Here is a 20,488-nt window from a genome sequence, read left to right on the forward strand (position 1 = left end):
TTTTAATAATTAATAAAGCAAATAAAAACAAAACACACTTACAATAATAAAAAATCAAAGATGGCCGCCAGCCATCCTAAACAGGCCATGCGGTGTGGTACAGCAGTTGGGGGGCACCCCCCTGATGCGTTTCATGTGTAATACACGTTATCAAAGCCCTTCAGCTGAGCATGTATGCTGCAAGTTCCCACCTAGGAACCACTCCTCTTTTATGCATTTTATTTATTTATTTCCGGTACTTATATAGCACTGTCAGTTTACACAGTGCTTTACACATATATATATTGTACATTCACATCAGTCCCTAACCCTCAAGGGGTGTACAATCTAAGGTCCCTAACTCAAATTCATACATACACATATTAGGGCCAATTTAAACAGGATCCACTTAACCTACCAACATGTCTTTGGAGTGTGGGAGGAAACCGGAGTACCTGGAGGAAACCCACGCAAGCATAGGGAGAACATGCAAACTCCATGCAGCAGGGAATCAACCCCATGACCCATTTTCTGCAAGGCAGATATGCTAACCACTAAGCCACTGTGCCACCCAATCATAGAGTTTGAATAAAGCTTTGTGAGAAGAAGTGAGGTCATTGGTGTGCATCCCTTTATTGTTTGTATAAAGATACACCCCAATGAAAATGAAGCCTTGATATGCCTTCAGTTAACCTATCGGTGAATAGTTCAGCCAGCCCCACTCTCTTTTATCATTAATCTGATGATCCTGGATTGCACCCGATTGAGAAGCTGTGACACCAACTGTAGGCTTTTTACTGCCTTTTGGATACAGAAATCCTGCTGTAAACCTGAGGCATGAACACAAAGTACAGCCGCTAATCAAATTCAAACCTGTGTTGCAAGTTTGAATCTGTTTCATGGTAAAGCAGGCATAGAGAAAGGAAGGTATTCAACATGGAATTCAGGAAGTAGAATGTTACTGCCGTTAGCAGCGTGTTAAAAGGACTTTAAAGGGAACCTAGAATATGAGAAACGGAACAGGCTTTCAAATTTCAGTACCTTGCAGCATTAGCAGCACACAGATTGCTTTCACCTGTTGAGTAAAATTTAATAAGAAATTATATAGGACCTATAACAGTGATCTTGTCATGGTCAGGGGTCAGGCTTAGAGTAGGGTTGCCACCTCATCCCTTTAAAATTGAACACACACTAATTATATGGGTTCTGTGGCTGATTAAGGTGGTAAATAAACTCACTTAGTGCCTTATCTGCATTAAATTAGCCCCAGAACCTATGTAATTAATATGTGTTCAGTTTTAAAGGGATGAGCTGGCAACCTTAGCTCAAAGACCAGTAGCTATAGCAGTAGAAAGGCTCCCATTGACCTGCAGGATAGGTATAGAAGCAGGTCACCCTGGTGGATGACACAGGTTCCCCCCGAGGTACAGGGTCTAAGCAGCAACCGTTATTCACCAGAGCTCCTGATGGTGGAGATGGGTTTTGCTGCCTGTCAGTACCAGGGCTCAGCTGTCAGGATCTCTCCACCAGGTGAGCAAGCAGGGGTCCAGTAGCAGATGTAGCAGGTAGGAATCAAGCAGAAGCATAGTCACTAAACAAGCCAAACATCAGTAACAAGTGGTTGCAGGTTGGGATCAAGCAGAAGCGTAGCTGAGGAACAAGCCAAAAGTCGGTAACAAGTGGTAGTGGAGATACAGAGGGCAGCAGGAGTGACAGGAGCAAGATATTGGCTGGAGAGAGTACAATAGTCTGGCAGGACAAGGAGAAGGAAAACCCTGACCTTAATAGGAAGTTCAATAGAGAAGCTAAGGGTTCAAGGTTCAAGAGAAACAAGATACAAGGCAATGTTGTCTAACAAATCAAGCAAGGAGCTGTCCAGCATCTCTGGTGGCTCAGCAAAAAGAGATACTGCCAGACACAGCTAAAGTTGCAGGTTCAGATCTGGGTCCTGATAGATCGTTCTTCCACAGTGTGTGCTGGACTGAATACAGGTAGTATGGGCGGATTCATATATATGCACAGCATCACGGGCGAGCTGTAATAAATATCACCTTACATAGGGTTCAGTCATTGCTATGACTTATGCAGTGGTGTGTGCAATGTTAAGCTTGAGCTATTGGCCACTGTAAAAACCAAACCCTCTTCATTAAAGCAGATAAGGATAGCTTTGAAAACAGTTGAAAAGGGGCTTGGAACACCAAATGAAGTTCTGATATGCCGCATAACCTGATGGGGAAAAAAGGAACATTTTTTTTCTTAACCCCAGAAACCACTAAACAGCTCATCCACTCCCTCATCATATCACAACTTGACTACTGCAACTCCCTCCTCACTGGCCTGCCTCGCCGCTGGCTATCCCCGCTTCAGTCGATCCTGAATACGGCTGCCAGACTCATTCACCTTTCCAACCGCTCCGTTTCCGCCACCCCCCTCTGCCAATCCCTCCACTGGCTTCCGATTGCGCAACGGATCAAATTCAAAATCCTAACACTGACGTACAAAGCCGTCCACCATACTGCCCCGAACTACATCACCGACCTAATATCCAAGTACCGCCCAGCACGCACACTCCGCAAGACCTCCTTCTCTCTAGTTCCCTGGTCTCCTCCTTCCATGCCCGCCTCCAGGACTTCTCCAGGGTGTCACACATCCTCTGGAACTCCCTGCCCCAACCCATCAGATTATCACCTACTCTCCTCTCCTTTAGGCGCACCCTGAAAACCCATCTCTTCAGGGAAGCCTACCCCACCCCCTGCTAACTTGCCGACCTCCTCCACTCTTCCTACCACTCCATCCCCCACAGCTATCTCCTCCTGTGCCACCATCCCCTCCCTCCTAGATTGTAAGCTCAAAAAAGCAGGGCCCTCGATCCCCTCATGTTTTGCATTGTATTGGTATTGTTCTGTCACATGTTCTGTCCCCCTTTGTAATGTACAACGCTGAGTGAACTATTGGCGCTTTATAAATACTGTATAATAATAATAATAATATAATAATAATACGGAGCACAATAAAGGAAGTATAAGCTAAACTATTATTTCTAATTTTTACATGTACTTTGATGTTTAAAAGAATGTAACTGGAGTCAGAGATGAATATGTTTGTATACATAATTGACAATATTGTTGAATTACCAGACCTTGTAATCCTGAACTTTTTTTTTTTAAATGTAAGAACAGAAAAAGCTCCTTAATGTTGTTTTACATAATACTATAAAACATAGCAGTGGTAAGGGACCTGGGACATCATGTAGGAATGGGCCCTGTGATGGCCCCCAAAACTGTATTTATAAATGAGAACTGGAACTTAACATGGAAAATTCAAGGTTGGCTCAGTGCCCTTAAAATTGATTGCTACAAAACTTTACCCTGTAACAAAAGTGTTTCCTCTTTATTTCACCTGCATTATCCTTTTATTTATACATTTAATTGAAAGATGCAATAAATCCTGATTTTAGGACTAAATGTTCAAGAAACAATTGATTTTTCTTTTGGGATCAATATGATATTCAGCTATTAAAGGCATCATATTATAATGCAAGTTTTCCAGCTGATGTTCAAGGTTTGCGACATTCCTACAGTGCATGGACTGTTAGCTGCAGAATAAACAGCACTGTCACTCAGTCCAAAAATAACAGATCTATTGGCAGGATCAAAAGGTGATAAAACTATGTTACAATGGGAATTCAGAAAAACAAAAACTGCTGTGTTATTGCTAGTGACAGACTGCATCATATATGTCATTTTTTTATTTTGCCCATAGCTACACTTTAAGCTGAATTGATGAAGGGTAATGACCCAACATGACCTGAGATGCAAGAGGAGATTTTGATTGGCATAAACAGAAAAAAAAGTTGTATTCTAAGGTGGCCGTGGTTCAGACCTCATCCCAGGTGAGATGCTGTGGCATGACCTGAAGAGATCAGTTCATGCAAGGAATTACAGAAAGAACAGCCAATTCATGTAGTACTGTGAGAAGGATTAGTTCTAAAGCGGCATTAAAACCCAAAAACTAAACTTTAAAAAACTGCAGCTTTCCAATCCTTAAAGCAGAAGTCTGGGAAAAAATTTTTTATATACATGTAACACCCTCCAGGTTAGCCAAATAGGCTAATTTGGTTTTTTTTTTAGGCAGAGGCTGAGTTGCAGCCTGGGATGAGTCAGCCTGTGAGTGAGGCAGGAGTTTACCTTAGGACAGGCTAGGGAAGTTCTGAAAGTCAGAGCCTCTAGAGCCCTCTCACTTCTCCTGAAACCAGAGAGCTTTCTGGAGGAGGGATGGAGGTGGGGAGGAGGCTCAGATCTGCATGCTTGAGGGACCTTGGCCAATCCCCTGGCAGGAGTATGGGCATGGTGACCAAGGCAAGCTTTAAGTATCACAGAGCCTGGGTGGAGTGAGTGCAGTGTTACATGGAAGATGAAGTGAGAGGAAGGTGGCAGGGGAGCCCACCTGCAGGCAGGATTCTGGAAGGGAAGATGTCCTCTGTCCCATCGTCTCTATGGGAAGAAGGCCTGTGAAGCAGGGAATGAGCTAGCCCAGCATAAAGCCTGAAGGCAGCCACCAACCCACCAAATGGGAAAGACAGAGTGAGTACTCCTACACCCCCTAGGCCAGATAAAGGGAGAGGGCGGTCAGTTGCAATACCCAACTAGTCTTCATCCGGGACTGTTTTAAATCTACAGTTCTTGGGACCCCTTGCCCAGGGATACCCTCAGGCAGCAGGGTGAAGAGGAGGATTCATCTGGACTCTGAGGAGGTACAACAAAGTGCTTTGGATACTCTTAGAGGTAAGACTATTTTTGTACATAGTTGCTCTAAGTTGTCCTCAAGTTTACAGTTTCCTTGGGCATCCAGTATACCCCTAGACCCCATCCAAGTTGTTAACCCCTTAATAAGCCAACAAAACTAAGCTTGAGGACTGTTTACTATCTCCAGTGTGCAAGGTGTGAAGGAAATGTGTGTTGCATGGCTGTGCAGAGCTTTAGGGGGACCCACAACTCAGCGACTCCTAAGAGGGTAGTGCTACATACAAATGCAGGTACTTTCATACCTTTCAGTAAATTGTTGATTATATTGTACATAGTCGTCTTTCCAGTGAGAAATCCAGAATTCTTTATTTCTTGAAAAGCCCTCTCTCCCCCTCATATCCTGTTCACAAGACCGGTGGCTAATATATCCTTTCCTTCCCCTCCCCCCTCCACCAGTCTTGTACATTCCCCACTGTAGTCCATATAAAAGCAAGTGGTCATGCAAGTACTAATAAAAATGTGAAAAATATACAAATCACAAATAATAGCGCAAACCAAATCACACAACCAAATATAACCACCACCAAATAAGTGCATATTAATAGTGCAAACAAAAAATCAATAAATAGGGAATCTCAATATAGTCCATTCAGAAAAGTCCATATAAACATGATCCTCAGTAAATGAAGTAATGAGATCCTCCCTCATAAACAATGTGGTATTCAGTGCTCAAAAACACCCCATCAAAATGCACACTCACCATGTGCTAGTAATTAACCAGCATGTCAGTATATATCCAGCATTCACCAAACAGACTTCAAAGGACGATCCTCATGTGTTGGTAATTACTCAGCATACTACTATGTATCCAGCATATCACCAAACAAACTCCAGAGAAGATCCTCTCATATCCAGATTAGCACATGTGGGTAAAGAAAATACTCGCCATAGTATAGTATCATCCAACAAATTTATTGCCAAACAAACCCCCCTTAAAATCACACTCACAATGAGCAAATAAAAACAAGGCATTTTGTTATATCAGAGCTCCAGTCTCTGCATCCTGTGTCTCACCAGCCAGCCCGCATTCAAGATGGTAATAGCGCGATCACGTGATCCGGACACGTGCATCAGCATGAGTAGTGACGTCACAGGAAGGCCACGCTGACGCGTTTCGTCCAATGACTTCTTCTGAGGGAATGGTGAGCTCCAGAATTCTTTATTTCATGAAAGGCCCTCTCTCCCCCTCATATCCTGTTCACAAGACCGGTGGCTAATATATCCTTTCCTTCCCCTCCCCCCTCCACCAGTCTGTACATTCCCCACTGTAGTCCATTTAAAAGCAAGTGGTCATGCAAGTACATTGCCGCTCACTGCAGTGGGCAGACCCTGGAGTCTGACTGCCCAGTCTGATCCACCCATTGTGCTGCATAGTTAGAATGTTGGGCTGGGGGACACCTGGTTTGTCCCGCCTCCTATGACCTCACCAACAGACCAGGAGTCTCTGTCTGTGGCTGCAAGTTATTAAAATCTCATGACATCCATACTGCGGAGATAATGTATAGTGTAGCCACACACCCCCAAAATGTGAAAGTTGAAAGGTATGCAGTGGTGTTTGTGTGCAGAATCCTATGAGTAGAACAATGATCTGGCACACGCACCCACCTATAGTCCCGCCCACTCAAGACTAAATCCCAGGGCATGATGGGATTTGTAGTCTCAGAGGAGACGAACACTAACAGGAAGTGACGTCGCCACTTCTAAGATCCCTCCTACTACAGCCCGAGGATTAAAGAGGAAGCTTTGTAAGAAATGACGTCATCAATTTTAAAAACAGTGAGTTTTATAAAAAAAAAGTGTTTTACTTTTAATAAAAATCACATTAGCGGTTTTGTTGAAGTATCCACATATGACTATTGCACAGATTTTAACTCTGTCCTGGTGTTCTTCCTTAAAGTATATGTAAACCCTCACCTTGCAAAACTACCCATTCAATTTAAAAAAGAAATGAAAGGCAAAACATTTGTGTATAGATATAAAAAACATTATAAATACCTTTTTTCCCTTCTTTATAAGTGGTCATATTCCCTTTGTTCTCAGCTATATTAAGAGGGGAGGAGAAACAGGCTGAGTTCACAGCACAGCTAAAAAAACGACCATGCTGTGCTTTCACGGCTAGTGTGGTCAGTTTTTAACAGGAAAGCAGAGAGACTAGAAGAAACACCAGGGATTTCACACAAAAAAAGCAATACAAAGACAGGATACTTTTTCATTACATGGTATAGCAGGCACATATCAAGAATATAAAATGTTGGGGTAACATATTCTTTAAATATGGTGGCTACATTTGTTTTCCTTTTCTTAGTCTTTTTTTCCCCTTTATTTTCACCTGATGATGTGTCCTGTAACACACTTCCTATCTTAAGGTGTCTCCATTCTGGATTGATTTGCAATGGAGACGCCTTTGTACAGTAGCATTGTCAGCCTGCGGTGAGGATAGTATTGAGTGTACAGATTTTAATGAACTTCACTAACAAATTAAAACCGAACAGCAGATAACACTTTTGATGCAGCTACAGCTTCTTTTTCCTTTTGGAATAAAGGTTTTATAGAAATGAATAAAAGCTGAAAAATGCACCCCTGTCCATGTTAAAGCAGAACCCATAACCCTCTATTTGCCACTTTTGATGAACAGCTTGGTCTGCTGAAAAATAACAGACTTACTAGCAACATCAGAAGATCAAAAAAGGGAAAAATAGGTCTAAAAAAAGAAAATGAATGCAACCACCAGATCTAAGAATTGGTCCTAACTCCTACAGGCTGCCACCACCAGAGGCGGACTGATCATTGGAGAACTCGGGCACTGCCCGAGGGCCCGGGGTCAGTAGGGGGCCCCATGAGATGTGCCTGGTACCTTTCATAGTTGAGCAGCTTGGTCTGCTGAAAAATAACAGACTTACTAGCAACATCAGAAGATCAAAAAAGGGAAAAATAGGTCTAAAAAAGAAAATGAATGCAACCACCAGATCTAAGAATTGGTCCTAACTCCTACAGGCTGCCACCACCCTACAGAAATGGCCCCCCAAAGCTGCTTCTCTTTATTGCCTGAATGGTTGCAGCTCCCCAGTGGTCTTGCAATGTATGTGAGGAGGCCAGGGGGCAGCCAACATGTTGACCAGCAGAGGAGAGAGCCTCCTGCTGGAAGAGATAATAAGATAGATACTTGTTCTTTTTCCTTTTTCCCTAGAAAAAACAAAAAGGGGCTTTTTTTTTGAGTGGCCATTTTTCTTTCTTATTAATAAAGATTTATTACGCTGCACTTAGATTGTGCCCTCTGGTGTTCCTTAACTGCTTTCGCAGCCCTATAGCAGATATACTGCTACAGGGCAGCAGGGGTGCGCAAAATCACGTATATATACACATTCACATATATGCACATTCGCAGCCACGGCTATCAATCACTGGGTCCCGGCTGGTGATTACTCGCTGGCCTCTGGTCATCGCCGAGCATTACCGATGTAGGGAGAGAACTGTATGTAAACAATACAGTTCTCTCCCCTGTCAACTCCTGCACACTGCTTTGCATGGCTCTGCATAGCAGAGCCATACAAAGCAGTGTGCTTACACTTGAAAGCACTAACAGTAAAACACATACAGAACAGAGTTAACCCTTTGATCGCCCTACATGTTAACCCCTTCATGCCCAGTGCCATTAACACAGTGTCAGTGCTTTTTATTAGCACTGATCACTGTATTGGTGTCACTGGGGACATCAGTGAAACCAAGTAATTTCCCCCCAGTGTCAGAATGCCCACCGCAGTAGCTGATCGCCGCCATTACTAGTTAAAAAAAAAATCCCAGTATATATACCACCATTTGTAAACGCTATAACTTTCACGTAAACCAATTAATTTACAAGTATTGGGATTTTTTTTTTGCAAAGACATGTAGCAGAATACATTTTGGCCTAAATTTCTGACAAAATTAGATTTTTAAAATTTTTTTACTGGACATGTTTAATAGAAAAAAGTCAAAAATATTGTTTTTTTTCTCAAAATTGTTGGTCTTTTTTTTTATAGTGCAAAAAATAAAAAAATGCAGAGGTGATCAAATACCACCGAAAGAAAGCTCAATTTGTGGGGAAAAAAAGGAGATACATTTTATTTGGATGCAGCGTTGCATGACTGTGCAATTATCAGTTAAAGTACCACATTGCAGGGCCGCAAAAAATGGCCTGGTCAGGAAGGGGGGTAAATCCTCAGGAGGGCAAGTGGTTTTTAACTACTTCCCACTCGGCCTATAGTAAAATGACGGCCGGGCGAACCTCTTGTCCCTTCGGTACGGCTTCATATGACGTCCTTCCCGGATCTGTCACCGGCTGTGTACCTCGGACACGGCCGATGACAGATCTGTGTACCGGCTCCGTTGCCAGTATCATGTGAACTGCTGTGACCAATCACAGCAGGTCACATGACAGTTGTATACAATGGATGGCTTCCTTTCATGCCATCCATTGAATACAAGTGTGTCTATCAGTGAATGGTCACAGTGATCACATGCACAGCCCATCTGTGTCATGTGATTAGCCATGGCCAATCACAGCTAATTACAACAAAAAAAGTTCAATTAATTGATTTCATTCAGTAAAATGCTTGCTTATAGCAAAGAAATTCTTTGCTATAAGCAATCAAATTGTGTAAAAAAAAATACTGATCACTTCCCAAAAGTAGTACAATGTTACTATGGTAACATTATACTACTTTGGTCATAGTGCAATATGAAAAAAAAAAATCTTAAAAAAAAGAGAAAAAAAAGTAATAAAAAAAATAATACAAAATAAAAAACAATTGAAAAAAAATTATCAAATTTTTTTTTCATACTATCACAGTCAGTGTCCCTGATCACTGCCACGCCAGTTATATGATGACGCTGTACTGCACTGGTGACAGTATGTAAAAAAAAAAATTGTGAAAATAATTTTTTTAATTTCTTTATTTTCCAAAAACTTATGACCAAAAAATTACAACTTCAAAAAACACACCATGACTCTTATGAAATACGTCGGACTGTCTACTTTGTAAAAAGGGGTCATTTGGGGATATCTGTACTGTTCTGACATTTTTGGGCCTCAAGAAATTAGATTGGCTGTCAGTACTTCAGGATTGATCAATTTTCAAATCTATACCATAGTTTGTGAACTCTATAACTTTCCTACAAACTAAAAAATACATCCTAATTTGGGTTATTTTCACCAAAGACATGTAGCAGAATATATCTCAGCCTAAATTTATGAAGAACAATTATTTATTTGCAAACTTTTATAACAGAAACAAAGAAACGTGGGGGTTTTTTTCAAAATTTTCGGTCTTTTTTTGTTAATTTAGCAAAAAATAAAAACCCCAGCGGTGATAAAATACCACCAAAAGAAAGCTCTAGTTGTGTGAACAAAATGATAAAATTTTAGTTTGGGTACAGTGTTGCATTATTATTATTATTATTATACAGTATTTATATAGCGCCAAATGGTATGCTCAGCGCTGTACAGTAGCAGGGGGACATAACATGAGACAATACAGTAACAATACAATACACGAGGGGTTCGAGGGCCCTGCTCTTTCAAGCTTACAATCTAGAAGGAGATGGCTGTGGGGGATGGAGTGGTGGGTGGAGTGGAGGAGGTTAATTGTTAGGTGAGGTCGGGTGTTAGGTGAGGTTGGGGTAGGCTTCCCTGAAGAGGAGGGTTTTCAGGGTGCGCCTGAAGGTGAGGAGGGTAGGTGAAATTCTGATGGGTTGGGGTAGGGAGTTCCAGAGGATGGGGGAGGTCCTAGAGAAGTCCTGCAATCGGGCGTGGGAGGAGGAGACCAGGGAGCTAGAGAGCAGGAGGTCCTGTGAGGAGCGGAGGGCACGGGTAGGGTAGTATCTGGGTATCAGGTCAGTTATGTAGTTTGGGGCGGCCTTGTAGGTCAGGGTTAGCAGCTTGAACTTGATGGGTTGGGCAATCGGGAGCCAATGAAGGGATTGGCAGAGGGGGAGGCAGATGTGGAGCGCTTAGTGAGGTGGATGAGTCTGGCCGCTGAGTGTAGGATCGACTGGAGTGGGGATAGCGTTCGTTTGGGTAGGCCAGTGAGAAGGGAGTTGCAATAGTCCAGGCGTGAGATGATGAGGGAGTGTACGAGTTGTTTGGTGGTGTCTGGGGTGAGGAATGTGCGTATCTTGGAGATGTTGCGGAGGTGGAGCCTGCAAGATCTAGATAGCAGTTGGATGTGGGGTAGGAAGGAGAGGTGGGAGTCCAGAGTGACACCCAGGACTTTGGCGTGTGGGGTGGGAGAGATGGTGGCGTTGTTAGTAGTGATGGAGAGGATGGGGGGGGCACGGGAAGACCAGGAGCTCGGTTTTGGATAGGTTAAGTTTGAGGAAATGGAGCGACATCCAGTCTGATATGTCGTTTAGGAGGTGGGCGATGCGGGCAGAGAGTGAGGGGGTGAGGTGGGGGGTGGAGAGGTAAATTTGGGTGTCGTCGGCATAGAGGTGGTAATTGAAGCCGTGGGAGTGAATAAGTTTGCCAAGGGAGGAGGTATAGATGGGAGGAGGTTGCATGACCGCGCATTTGTCATTCAAATTGTGAGAGCGCTGAAACCTGAACATTGGCCTGGGCAGGAAGGGGGTAAAAGTGCCCGGTATGGAAGAGGTTAATAAGAAGTAATTTTGATGCTAAACTCCTGGCTGGAGACAAAAATGCCTTTGCAGTGGGTCCCCTTCTGCAATGCAAAGGTAGCTTTGTCTCTAACCCAAACTTATTTCTGCTAGGGACAAAAGAAGTGTCCCTCCTCTTCCAGTAATGCTACAATGTGTGTAATCTGATCTCCCTTCTATTCAAACATTTCACAACAGTCACTGTTATCTGAGTCCCAAGAAATGTGTTTAGTTTTTTTTTTTGCTAACTATTGGCTGCAAGTGGTTAGCAAGAAATTCACACTCAACATTTTTTAATTTACCTAATTAAAAAGAAGAAAAAATTGTAAGTTTTCATGTTCATGTTTTAATCTTGAGCGTAATTAATAAAACAATATAATAAGAAACTGTACATTTTGTTTTCTTTTATTTAATTGGTGGTTATGGACAACATTTTTCTTTTCCTCTTTTGAGAAATCATGAATGCTGAACATATCCTTTACATATCCGTCTAGTCTTAAAACCCGTTTCCTATCATGTAGCGTATGCACCCTTTTAAACAGGCTTTAATTCCTTTATGAAGTGGTTCCAGACCTGAATAGATGCACTGATCTGTGCTCAAGCGGAAAATATTTTCCTAGAGAGCCGCAGCTGGAGGCTGAGTCACATGTCAACTTTGGGGTTGTCTCTCCAGTCTGTGCCTGCAAGCTGCAGTGCTAGTTGATGTTCTCTATAAATTGTTGGTGTTCCATTAAATACAGTAAGGGGTAATTCAGCAAACATAGCATTCTTCTAATGGTATACAATTATTCTAATTCCTGGATTTTAGGTATTTGCATTCATAATGGTCTTAAAGTAGGAATGTGCCGGGTATTACAACTTTTCATACAGTGGCTTATTTCACTGTATGATCCAGTGCTGAGTTTCACCATGCAAGCACTTGACTGCTGTTATAAAGCTTCATAGTTAAGCACGTATGGTATGCTTAATATTTTCTTCTTTTTGTGCCAGGGTTTTAATGGAGCTCTCCTCCCCCCAGAATCTGTCTTTTGGGTGCCACTTCCATGAGATTCCACTATGTGGCGTATGAGGTTTAATGTTGATAAATGTAAGGTTATGCACTTGGGGGCTAAGAAAATGCATGCATCATACATACTAGGGGGGTACAACTGGGGGAATCAATGGTGGAGAAGGATCTGGGAGTTCTGGTAGATCACAAGCTTAATAATGGCATGCAATGCCAAGCTGCGGTTCCTAAAGCAAGCAAAATCCTCTCTTGTATTAAAAGAGGTATAGACTCCAGCGAGAGAGATATCATTTCCCCCGGTACAAATCATTAGTAAGACCTCATCTGGAATATACAGTTCGGTTTTGGGCACCAATTCACAAAAAGAACATTGGGGAACTGGAGAAAGTACAGAGAAGGGCAACCAAACTGATAAGAGGCATGGAGGAGCTCAGCTATGAGGAAAGATTAGAGGAGCTGAATTTATTCTCTCTTGAGAAGAGGAGATTAAGGGGGGATATGATCTCCATGTATAATACATAAGGGGGGATATGATCTCCATGTATAATACATAAGGGGGGATATGATCACCATGTATAATACATAAGGGGGGGTATGATCTCCATGTATAATACATAAGGGGGGATATGATCTCCATGTATAATACATAAGGGGGGATATGATCTCCATGTATAATACATAAGGGGGGATATGATCTCCATGTATAATACATAAGGGGGGATATGATCTCCATGTATAATACATAAGGGGGATATGATCTCCATGTATAATACATAAGGGGGGATATGATCACCATGTATAATACATAAGGGGGGATATGATCACCATGTATAATACATAAGGGGGTATATGATCAACATGTATAAATACATCAGTGGTTCATATAGTGAACTCGGTGTAGAGTTATTCACCCTGAAGTCATCACAGAGGACAAAGGGACACTCTACGTCTGGAGGGAAAGAAATGTAATCTCCAAATATGGAAAGGTTTCTTCACAGTAAGAGCTGTGAAAATGTGGAATAGACTCCCTCAAGAGTTGGTTCTGGCCAGCTCAGTGAATTGCTTTAAAAAAGGAATGGATTCTTTCTTGGATACACAGAATATAACTGGATACTAACATTTATAGGTAAAGTTGATCCAGGGAATATCAAATTGCCTCTCGGGGGATCAGGAAAGAATTTTTTCCCCTGCAGGAGCAAATTGGATCATGCTTTGCTGGGTTTTTTGCCTTCCTTTTGATCAACTGTGGATATAGGATTATAACTTTTTTTTTTTATGGTTGAACTGGATGGACTTTTGTCTTTTTTCAGCCAGACTAACTATGTAACTGTGTAACTGTGTGAGATAACTCCATATTTAATGTGTCAAAAGGTAGAAAAGGTAGGGTTGCTGCCAGTCAAGTGTTGAATTTTTTTAATAACACTCGTGCCTGGTCTGTAATAGCCAAGTCCCTCTCTGTTTTTTTAATCAGCCCCTGGGTAATGAAGCCTACAAATAGTGTTTGCAAGCTTAATTCATAAATACAACTGTAACAATGTTGTCAGTATGTGTTTAGTATTAAAGTGGTCGTAAACCCTTACATACTGTACACCCAGTAAAGTGACTGGCCTCAGGTGATACACAAAGATGAAACAAATCCTCCAACAGAAGATGTATCTGTCTATCTGCAGTCTTTTCTTCTCTACATCCGTTCAAAGTGAAGAATCTATTACGCTTGTCTGAGATTTGAGAAAAAGGGGGCAGAGAGCTGAAATTACACACTGCAGAGCTCAGTGAGGAGAGCTCTGTGAGCTAATTGGAGGGAACAGACTGTCACAATCAGGGGTCAGGCTCAAAGACCAGTTGCTATAGCAGTGGAAAGGCTCACCTGAAACCAGCAGGATAGGTACACAGGCAGGTCACCGTGGTGGATCGCCCGAGGTGCGGAGTCTAAGTACCAACCGGTGTTCACCAGAGACCCTAATGGTGGAGATGGATTTGACTGCGTGTTAGCACCAGGTCGCGGTCCTTAGGATCACCCCACCAGGAGGTGAGCAAGCGGAGGTCCAGTAGCATATAAGCAGGTAAGGATCAAACGGAAGCGTGGTCAGTAAACAAGCCAAGGTTGGTAAGGAGCAGTTGCAGGTTGGGATCAGGCAGAAGTGTAGTCGAAAACAAGCCAAGGGTCATTAACAAATGATAGCAAAATACGGATAACAGCAGAGATGATAAGGAGCACGATACTGGCTGGAGAGCACAATAATCTGGCAAACAGGAAGTACAGAGACATGGCTTATATCAGGAAGTTCATGGGAGAGGCAAGGGGTTCAAGGTTCATGATAAACAAGGTCAAGGTAGGATCATCCAAATAATTGTCAATGGAGCTGTCCAGCATTCCAGGTGGCTCAGCAAGAAGAAACATTGCCACTCACCGCAGAAGGCCCAGGTTTGGACCCAGGCTCTGACACAGACACACCTCTCTCCACACAGCACAAAAGGAACAGAGCTGAGGCTGCCAATCTGCTGGAACTCCCTCCCCTGTCACCATTTTTCTCTTGGTGTCAGGACAACTTGTCAGAAGTGATTCACGATGATAGTAGAGGAACGAAGCAGCAGACACAAAGGACATTAGTACTCTTAGGCCTCTTGTACACTGCTGCTCCTAAACGAGAGTGCCATGGACCACTGACACCCCAACTGGGTATCTCCACCGCTGGACCACAGGAACAAGGTATTATAGCTGGGAATTGCATCCAAGTACTAGACAACACTAGCTTAGGTGTAAACAGCAACTGTTTTTTATTGAAAATTCACACAGAAGTTTTATCACACAAAATCAAGTAAGAGCTTGGTCACATTATCCTAAACAATGCAAACTTCTAACAGTAACATCATCAGTACATCTAACAGTACATCTATTGAACAGTTAGCAGCTAACAGTAACCTAATTAAATAGTGATCTAATTAACAGTGAGCTAATCAACAGCCAGGCACCCAGTCCAGCTTTGATTAGTCAGGGAGCCCACTCCAGATAGTCCAGCAACAAGTTCACAGCCCTGGATACACAAAGTACATTACACATGCTGTCTTTCAGGTGTTTGGCTTTTCACTTGTGTAATTTGTCCACTAGAAATGTCATCATAAGAAAAAGCTCATACAATGTTCCAGCACAGGGGTGGACTGACAACTCATGGGGCCCCCAGGCAATAGGGGATCATGGGGCCCCTGTGTCCTTGCCCAAACTCCAAAAAGCCTATGAAAAAGGTACCAGGGGCATCTCATGGGGCCCCCTACTGACCCCGGGCCCTCAGGCAGTGCCCGACTTTCCAAATGGTCAGTCCGCACCTGTTCCAGCAGTCTGAAAAAGTGGAATTAATTTATCTTCATGGATTTCTTGAGGGAGATTGTTGTTAAATATTACTGTCGCAAGTGGGGGAGCTTCTCCAACCCAATCTGCAGGAGGGCCACTATATTTCCTCTGACCAATAACTTGTACAAGATTAATATTACACATTTTCATCCTCTCCAGAAGGGAAGTTTTATTCAGAGAATTAATCCAAGACTTTCTCTCAACGTTCAACGCGTTGTTGTCCATCACTAAAGAATGATCTGCTCTCTCCATGGCATCAGAGACTAAACTGAGCTTTTTCCCATGCTCCTGGAAAAGCAGACAAAATACCTGGTCTCCTCCATGGGCCATAATCAGTGGATAGAAGGCTAGCTCCTTGTCTTTTCCAAATGCCCCTGTTGGGTTTGTCACAGTGGGTTTAGGAGCTTTTGGTGTTTATTGGACAAAGCCCCTGAACTCAACTCAATGTACACATAGGCTTTTACCAGAGTTTAGGAGCTGCAGAGTTTAGGGGCAGTCAAATGTTCTTTTCCTGAACACAGAAGAATGCTAAGGGTGGCAAAAATGCACCCAAATGCACGTAAACGCTAGCTGCGTTTAGCACTTGGGCTTTTATTCATGTCAGTGGAAAATACTGTTAGCAGTCAAATAAATAAATGTCTAAACGGTAGACGTGGCTAAACGCGGTACCACATTTACAAGTGTTTTTGATGCGTTTCACGCTTTTCTGCAGCCAGGAGAGCTAAACACCTAGGGAAATTCATGTGTACATGTAGCCTTAATTAAGACAAGAACACACTGTAGATAGATACAGTATGCTTTGTTCATATTTCATGTTTGAGGTTTACAACCACTTTAATGAGTACATTAAAGACTTGATCTGAACATCATGCCAGTTAAAATAAATAAATAAATACATTTATGTTTGTTTTTAAATAAAGGTTGTTTCTATTTAACCCTTTATTACCCTTAGTTAATGCTAATTGGCTCTTATTAATGTATCTGTTGTATATAAACATTTGCTAAAGTTTGTTTACAAGAGAAGTATGTTTTTTCTTTTTAAATCATATTAACCTAGGAGGATGCAACATCGATCTGATGTCCCCCTGTTGGCTCTAGGGATTAGAACTGAGTGATCACACACAGCTAATCACTCAGTTCTCCCTGCTGCTCTGAGCAGAGAGCGGAGACTGACAGTCACCGTTCTCTGCTCTGCCCTCTTCAGTGCTTACTGGAGAGCTGGGCTGTGGAGAGACCGGAAGTGGCTGGCTCAGGCTCTCAGCAGCTCGCTGAGAGGCTGAGCTAGGTGCTGGTATAGGCTCCTGGGTACATCCCAACTAATTGGTCATGATCCTTCTCCAGCTTGGACCAACTGAGTGACATCAGCCAACAATGGACATTAGCTGAAAAACAGATCACAGGAGTGCAGAAAAAAACGCACTCCTGTGATCCACAGAAGTACAGCTATATAAATAGTTGGTCTTGTGGTGTTGCAAGTATGTAAAAATGTGAAAGCAACATAAAAAAATATTTTAAAGTAAAAATAACTCATAATATGTGAGCACTAATACAGTATACTTTCCCATTACAAGCCCAGGCTCTGGGGTCTCACCCTAAACTTGGCCTTATTATCTAGTGATTCACTGAACCAAAATAAACTTAGAACTGGCATTTCAGTCCTCACAGATTGCTCTTAATATCAAGAAATGTTTTTACTTGTTTTGCCAATTTTTTCCAAGTCTTTTAATAAAATGTTTAAGTATTTTTTTTTTTTACTTCTTCAGCCAGATATCCCATATCAAAGGAAAAGAGTCAATCAAATAACTGTAAACATGACCTGGTCTAAGGAATCTGAGTGGAGCTAATTCTATATAGCTAAAACCTTACATGCTCGTGTCAGATGATCCCACCAAGTATACAATGTTGGTTTTAGAAAGGATAAGATATATATCTAGGCAGTAGTAAGAAATTAATGTTAAATTATAAAGGTACTAGACAAAACTTGTAAAAATGAAACTGTGTAACCAGGTGATAGGCTCTATATCTGCCAACATGAAGATGGCACTGTACTGTTTCTTCAGGCTGGCAGGAGCCCATGGAGGACTAGTTTGTCTTGTACCATGGTCTCCAGCTGGCCATCTTGGGGAGAATGGCATATCATATTGGATGCCGAAATCCCACAATACTTGGATGACCATTTTGACACCGAAGTTCTTAAGTACAAGACTGCGTCATTTGATTTGCCCACAGTGTAAATATAACATAGGGACATAGCCTCCACTGAAAACGAAGAAGTTAGTGGTAACATTAGGGAGATGTACCTGTCAAGGGCGGAAAGAATAGCTTTCCCATTAGAGGGTGCATCCTCTGTCAGCATCTCCCACTGGCAGCTGGATACTGGCAAGGACTTTCAGGGTGACTCCGCAAAAAACCACAACTTGAGGAACTGTATGGTCCAGGGGCGGACTGACCATTTGGAAACTCGGGCACTGCCCAAAGGCCCGGGGTCAGTAGGGGGCCCCATGAGATGCCCCTGGTATCTTTTTCATAGGCTTTTTTGAGTTTGGGCAAGGACACAGGGGTCCAATGATCCCCTATTGCCCGGGGGCCCCATTAGTTGTCAGTCTGCCCCTGGTATGGTCTTCAAAATATGTACTTCCATTGCTATAACTGCCTTGTGTGAGCCTGTTCAATTTCTACAGTATAAATTCCTCTCAATCTTCAGGTACATGTATTAGGTCCCACCTAGAACTGGAGCCTCTACTTCAATGTTTCTCTGTAGTGATTGCATCAATGATGCTGCAAACCAGCCGTTAGATTGGCTGTCAATGTTTCATTTAATCATGAAAGTTTTAAAGGGAACCTGTACTGAGAGAATCATGAGAGCTGCCATTTCTTGCCTCCCTAAATGCTAGCTGCCTGGTTGTTTCTGTTTTCAATACTTTCTGAGTCATTGATATACAGCAAGCATGCAGCTAGTAAACTTACAGTAATATTAGAGCTTCTGAGTAGTATTGAATCAGCTTAAAAATACTCCACCATTTTGACCAGTCTGAAAAAAAGTGACATGTTTGTTGGAAGGCCACCCTAGCACTCAGGTCATTAAGCCAGGTCCCATTGCTACAGGGGGCCACTTGCTGAGCAGTTTTGCAGGGATGGTGTTGCAAAACACCAACACATCCCTCCGATTTGTAGTACAATCACTCATTGGTTCTGTTTATTGGCCTTAGGCCTAGGCAGGATGACTTCACATTTTAACACAGTGGCCTTATTTACTATGGCAGTCCAGAAACAATTTCACATTTAGTTAGGACTGCAGCTGGGGCCTTAGAGAACCCACCTGGTCACCGATTTCACTGACTCATGGATCTGGTTACCATCATTCCTATTGTCAAACCGGCTGCTCACAGGATTCCCCAGGTATAGATATGGCATGAGTTTCGGAGGGTCATCCTGGGGCTTTACCGCTGTACCAAACTGGCTGCCACTTTACAGCCATTTCGCCCACTCTGTCTGGAACTAATCACACTCAGTATCACACTGGGCAAGATGGATTTCTTTCAATTCTTTTACTGCCTAACGTTTTCATAACAACAAAACATAGTACATAACTTGAGTACATAACTTGAGACCAACATTTTCTAATAACATTCTGTTCCAAATCTTAAATTTCAAAACTGGTTCCATCCAAGGCTGGTGAAGGAAAGGGGCCACAGTATTCAGTTCTGTTCCAAACTCATGATGTAGTTTTCTCCCAGGCCATAGGCTTCACTATGTGCACCTCTCAGAAGAGATCCACATCCTTCCTGGCTCTTGATCTACACTCTCTCTTTTACAGACTTCTCATGACTCCCTTCTGCTTACTTCTTCCCTACTTTTATATGCCACTCTTTAGCATCATGCCAGTGGGCAGGTAAAAAGAAAAGGAAGCAACTCCCCTTACAGGTTCTTGTGAAAAAAAAATGATAGTTACCTTTGCCACTCTCCTCCAACACTCTTTCAGAGACAGGAGTCCTATCCCTGTGCAAGATCAGTGTCAGATGATGTTGAACCTTAATGAGATTTAAATTTTTATTCCTTCTTGACTTAATTGACAGGATTCAGGACTGGCGATTGCAGATCAGTCTGAAGCAATATGTCCTAGAAGGAGGTCATATGTTCCCCAATACAGGAGAGGAAAGGGTATTTATCATGGAGATCCAAATGTCAAGTATCAGCAAGTGGGTTTTTTTCTTACCTGAATAGGCAAAGTGACAGGTTGTCAGGCAGCTATTACTTTCAGAAGAATATATTTCCAGCAGCAGCCTGCATATTCTTCTCAGTACACCTCGGCATACTTATAACCGTAGCAGACTATGCAACTTCTATAGGGCGCAGAAACACAGAGAGCATTGTCTGGCTACATAATAACAAACATGAATGTTAATATAGTTTGGGCACCTCTATTAGGTTAGTGTAGAAATAGTATGCTGCATTACCAAGGACCTGCCTTTGAGACACACACTAGAAAGGCCAGGAAGATCTTTAATGGTTTTCTATGGATCCCATATCACATAGTTAAGGACAGTTTAATTTATTTTAAAAGAATAAGAAGAAAGTCCATCAGAAAAATCTATCTGAAACTTTTTTTGAGGATAAGAAAGTTATACCAGTCATATGGCAATGACAGCTTCCTCTGTAGAGACATTGCTTCTTATCTCTTTAATGGGAGGGTGCAACAAGGGAAAATCCTCCCAA

Source organism: Staurois parvus, unplaced genomic scaffold (assembly GCF_062004578.1).
Source record: "Staurois parvus isolate SC_StPar_1 unplaced genomic scaffold, SC_StPar_1.0 ptg001328l, whole genome shotgun sequence".
Taxonomy (NCBI): Eukaryota; Metazoa; Chordata; class Amphibia; order Anura; family Ranidae; genus Staurois; species Staurois parvus.